This window comes from Bos indicus, chromosome 5 (assembly GCF_029378745.1).
Source record: "Bos indicus isolate NIAB-ARS_2022 breed Sahiwal x Tharparkar chromosome 5, NIAB-ARS_B.indTharparkar_mat_pri_1.0, whole genome shotgun sequence".
NCBI classification, from domain to species: Eukaryota; Metazoa; Chordata; class Mammalia; order Artiodactyla; family Bovidae; genus Bos; species Bos indicus.
This window is the reverse complement of record NC_091764.1, coordinates 46,879,131-46,885,060: the sequence shown is the minus strand read 5'-3', so window position 1 is coordinate 46,885,060 and position 5,930 is coordinate 46,879,131. Positions and strand designations below refer to the sequence as shown.

At 42.4% G+C, this 5,930-nt stretch overlaps 1 pseudogene; it reads left to right on the top strand.

Annotated features, from left to right (window-relative positions):
- The first annotated feature begins 3,371 nt into the window (after positions 1 to 3,371).
- On the top strand, positions 3,372 to 5,243 carry LOC139183028 (tigger transposable element-derived protein 1-like; annotated as a pseudogene).
- The last annotated feature ends 687 nt before the right edge of the window (positions 5,244 to 5,930 follow it).

Genomic DNA, 5,930 nt, shown 5'->3' with positions numbered 1-5,930 from the left:
TGAGCGACTTCACTTTCACTTTTCACTTCCATGCATTGGAGAAGGAAATGGCAACCCACTTCAGTGTTCTTGCCTGGAGAATCCCAGGGACAGGGAGCCTGGTGGGCTGCCATCTATGGGGTCACACAGAGTCGGATACGACTGAAGTGACTGAGCAGCAAGCTAGACTTGCTGCATTAACTTCAAAAGAAGACAAATAAAATATCAACTTATTTTCATCACTGGGGGCATTGAAAGTAAGTTTTACTTCCTTATGAACATCTGACCTAGGCAGTCTTTTCGTAAGTAGGATGGGGGGAAATATTCTTAACGGCTTGCTTTTCTCTTCCCTGTTGGCACCTCAGAGAAATACTCAGATATTTCAGATACCAAGTTTTCATCCCTTCTTCTACATCTAATCTGAATTTTCAGATTAGAGTCTGGCGATAACATCAGATAGCTGCTGCTGCTGCTGCTGCTAAGTGGGGTGCCATCGCCTTCTCCAACATCAGATAGCAGGTCTTCATAAATATAATGTTGAAAACACAAGCACTATGAGCTGAAAAGTCCTGAAATACAGACAGTCAGGGAATTATCAGAAATTCACATGATTTGAGTTCATTTGACTTTATTGAGTGCTTATTATTAGCCAGGGCTTCCCTGGCGGCTCAGATGTCAAAGAATCTGCCTGCAATCCAGAAGACCTGGGTTCAATCCCTGGGTTGGAAAGATCCCCTGGAGAAGGAAATGGCAACCCACTCCAGTATTCTTGCCTGGAGAATCCCATGGACAGAGGAGCCTGGGTGGCCACAGGCCATGGGGTCACAAAGAATCAGACATGACTGACGTGACTAACACTACTATTATCCAGGCACTGTGCTAACTTTGATGATTTCTTTAAGTCCTCACAAAAGTCTTATGAGGGAAGTACCATGTGCATGGAAACTTTGCAGCCAACAAGCATATAAAGTCATGATCCCAAGACTAGAAATAGCAGAGTGACGATTTGAATGCTGAGTCTAACTCCAGATGGAACTCCCTCTTGCTGCTGCTGTCTGATGGCACAGTTCTCTTTCTGAATGCTCACTGCACACCTGGAACTGCCCAAGACAACCACCCAGATGAAGATATGCCTCCGACCTCCCTGGGAGTTAGATACTTAAGAGTAAAGCCAGTTAAGGAAACTGCCACACAAAAAGATTATGCAGCTTGCCCATGGCCACACAGTTAGTAAACGTGTTGATCTATCACAGGTAGATCAACGTTTCAACACAGGAAGGGAAATTCTAAAGGTAGTGTCCTTGTCAAGTGCACCAACAATAAAGACTTAGTGATTTTTGTCACATTTCCTAAAACCTTCTCAGACCAAGTACAGAAAAGGAACCCACACAGCTAATCTGCCTGGTGAGGAATGACTACTTTAAACCTCCACCTCCCCTCACTTCTAACCCCACATCCACATGCCAGTCCCATGGCTTTCCAAAGGTGAGGATTAAGTAGTGTTGTCACTTTTAATACATTTTGAACGGGAAAATGCTGCCAGGTTTTCTAATGACCTGATGTGCTAAGCATAAGTAAACATAAGAAAAGGAATAGAAAGAGGCACCTATAAACAAGTCAGAAAAAAAATGCAAGCACCAAAGGCAAGTCAAAAATCACTTTCCCACCACTACCTGTGTTCAGTCATGTAGGCATCAACTTTTTTAAAAAGCTACACTGCCAGCCTTTATCTGAGGAGTCTTTCAGGTATATTGAAGAGGCTGCTGGCTGGCATAAACCTGAAGACAGAGGGAGGAAGAGAGGAAATAATTTGGTCCAAAGTAGAGCTAAGCAACAAGTAAACCAAAAGGGGCTTTTGTGTGTGTGTGTGTGTGTGTGTGTTGTTTTTCCATTTACCATGAGAAACTTTATGAACACAATCTATTGCCTTGGTTTGTAGATCCAAATTCAAGCAAGGGGAATGTTTCCTCCAGTTCCTGGGAATCCAGAGCTAGGATGAGGGATGAGCAACCAGTGCTCACCTTTACAACTTCCTTTTAATGTCCATAATGGGAGGGAGAGCATGGTTGTGATAGGCTAGGGGATGGGGCAGGGAGAGGCAAAAAAAAACTCAAATTACTAACTAGGTAGCAGTTATGATTTTCTTCTTGTCTCACACACACACACACACACACACACACACGAAGGACAAAAGGACACTCTGTACCAATGTCCAATACAATTACAAGCATGCCTCATTTTATTTTTTGTGAGTTTTTTATTGGACTATATTTGCTTTACATTGCAGTGTTAGTTTCTACTATACAGCAAAGTGAATCAGCTATCAGTTCAGTTCAGTTCAGTCATTCAATCGTGTCTGACTCTTTGCGACCCCATGAATTGCAGCACGCCAGGCCTCCCTGTCCATCACCAACTCCCAGAGTTCACTCAAACTCATGTACATCGAGTCAGTGATGCCATCCAGCCATCTCATCCTCTGTCGTCCCCTTCTCCTCCTGCCCCCAATCCCTCCCAGCATCAGGGTCTTCTTCCAATGAGTCAACTCTTCGTATGAGGTGGCCCAAGTACTGGAGTTTCAGCTTTAACGTCATTCCTTCCAAAGAACACCCAGGGCTGATCTCCTTTAGAATGAACTGGTTGGACCTCCTTGCAGTCCAAGGGACTCTCAGGAGTCTTCTCCAACACCACAGTTCAAAAGCATCAATTATTTGGCGCTCAGCCTTCTTCACAGTCCAACTCTCACATCCATACATGACCACAGGAAAAACCATAGCCTTGACTAAACGGACCTTTGTTGGCAAAGTAATGTCTCTGCTTTTCAATATGCTATCTAGGTTGGTCATAATTTTTCTTCCAACACCTATACATATATCCCCTCTTTTTTGGATTTTCTTCCCAACAGATCACCAAAGAGCACTGAGTGTTCTCTCAGCGCTATACAGGAAGCTCTCATTAGCCATCTACTGTATACAGAGTGCCAATAGTGGATACATGCCAATCCTAATCTCCCTACTCATCCCACCGCTCCTTACTCCCTTCGTATCCATACATTTGTTCTCTGTGTCTGTGTCTCTACTTCTGCTTTGCAAATAAAATCATGCCTCCTTTTATGACATGCCTTTTCCTTACAAACTGAGAGTCTATGGCCACCCTGTGTTGTGTCAGTCTCCCGGCACCATTTTTCCAACAGCGTTAGTTCACTTTATGTCTCAGTGTCACATTTTGGTGACTCCTGCAATGTTTCAGACTTTTTCATCATGATGATATTTGTTACAGTGATAGGTGATCAGTGATCTCGGATGTTACCCCTGTAATTATTTGGGGGCACCATAAATCACGGCCACATAAGATGGCAAACTATGGATAAATGTGTGTGTGCTGGCGGCTCCACCATGAGCCATTCCCCTTTCTCTCCCCCTCTCCTCAGGCCTCCCTGTTCCCTGAGACACAGCAATCCTGAAGTAAGGCCATTTAACAACCCTGCAACATCCTCTGAGTGTTCAAGTGAAAGGAGGAGCCACATACCTTTCACTTTAAACCAAAAGCTAGACACAGTTAAGCTCAGTGAGGAAAGCATGTCAAATGCTGACATGGGCTGAGAAAATCAGCCTCTTGTGCCAGCTTGTGAATGCAGAGGAAAAGCTCTTGAAGAAGGAAATGAAAAGCGCTATTCCAGTGAACACATAAATGATAAGAAAGCAAAACAGTCTTAGTGCTGATTGGAGAAAGTTTTAGTGATCTGGATAGAAGATCAAATCAGCCACCAACATTCCCTTAAGCCAAATCCTATTCAAGAGCAAAGCCCTAAGTCTCTTCAGTTCTGCTAAGGCTAAGAGAAGTGAGGAAGCTGCTGAAGAAAAATTTGAAGCCGGCAGAGGCTGATTCCTCAGGTTTAAGGGGAAAAAAAAGCTGTCTCCATAACATCAAAGTACAAGGTGAAGCAGAAAGTGTTGATGTATAAGTCGAAAACAAGACACAAAAATCTGCAGCAGGTTTTTCAGAAGACGTGAGTTAAGTAACAAAGGTGGCTACATTAAACAACAAATTTTCCATGTAGACGAAACAGCCTTATATTGGAAGAAGACGCCATCTAGGACTTTTATAGCTAAAGAAGAGAAGTCAATGCTTGGCTTCAAAGCTCCACAGGTCAGGCTAACTCTCTTGTTAGGGGCTAATGCAGCTGGTGACGTTAACTTGAAGTCCATGCTCATTTTCCATTGAGAAAAATCCTAGGGTCCTTAAGAATTATGCTAAATCTACTCTGCCTGTGCTCTATAAATGAAACAACAAAGCCTGGATGACGGCACATCTGTTTACAACATGATTTAATGAATATTTTAAGCCCACTATTGAGACCTACTACTCAGAAAGAACAAATTTCTTTTAAAATAGAACTGCACATTGACAAAGCACCCGGTCACCCAAGAGCTCTGATGGGAATATACAATGAGATTAATCTTGTTTTCAGGTCTGTTAACAAAAACCATCTATTCTGCAGCCCATGGATCAAGGAGTAACTTCAATTCTCAAGTTTTAAGAAATGCATTCCACAAGGCTATATGGCTGCCACAGACAGTGATTCTTCTGATGGATCTGGGCAAAGTCCATTGAAAACCTTCTGGAAAGGATTCGCCATTCTAGGTGCCATGAAGAACATTTGTGATTCATGGGAAGAGGTAAGAATATCAGTATAAACGTTTGACTTTGGGTGAAGTTGATTCCAGCCCTCATGGTTGACTCTGAGGGGGTCAAGACTTCAGTGGAGGAAACAACTGCACATATGGAGGAAACAGAGAACTAGAATTAGAAGTGGAGTCTGAAGACGGGATTACAATGCTGCCATCTCATGATAAAACTGAACGTATGAGGAGTTGCCAGTGGCTTCCTGGGATGGAGTCTACTCCTGGTGAAGATGCTATGAGGATTGTTAAAATGACAACAAAAGATTTAGGATAATACATAAACTTAGCTAATAAAGCTGAGGTGGGGCTTGAGAGGATTGACTCTAATTTTCAAAGTTCTACTAGGGGTGAAGTACAATCAAACAGCATTGCATGTTACAGAGAATCCATTTGTGAAAGAATAAGTCAATCAACACAGCAAATACCATTGTTGTCTTCTTTAAGAAACTGCCACGGCCACCCAAATTTTCAGCAACCACCACCCTCATCAGTCAGCAGTCATTAACATGGAGGCAAAAAGATAATGCCATCTCCCAAGGTTCAGATGATGGTCGACATTTTTTAGCAATAAAGTACTTTTAAACTAAGGTATATACATTGTTATTTTAGACATAATGCTATTGCACACTTAACAGAGTACAGTATAGTATAACTTTTATATGCACTGAGAAACCAAAACAATTCATGTGACTAGCTCTGCTGCAATATCCATTTTACTGTGGGGGTCTGGAACTGAACACATAACAGCTGCAAGGAATGCCTGTATCCTCCCAAATGCAGAACAACAAGATTTATATGGGAGAAGAAAAGAAATCTATTCAGCATTTATTCAGAAAAGTAATATCCAAAATTTGTGTGACCAGTAAGAAACAATCTATCTTCCTCTTTCATAATTTTTAATAATCCACTACATTTCTTATATGCATGTGTGGGTGCTCGGTCACTCAGTCATATCCAACTCTTTTCGACCCCATAAAATGCAGCCAGCCAAGCTCCTCTGTCCATGGAATTTTCCAGGCAAGAATACTGGAAGGGGTAGCCATTCCCTACTCAAGGGAATCTCCCTAAACCAGGACTTGAACCCACGTCTCCTGCATTGGCTGGCGGATTCTTTAGCACTGAACCACCAGGAAGCCCTTCTTATTTGAGTAGAAAAGCAATGCAAAGAGGTACCCTTCTCTTCCCCCAAAAAAGAGTGAGGCAATATGAAAGAAGAGCGACAAGCAAAGATAATATGTTGTCCAGACTTAGGGATGTGATTATTTTCAT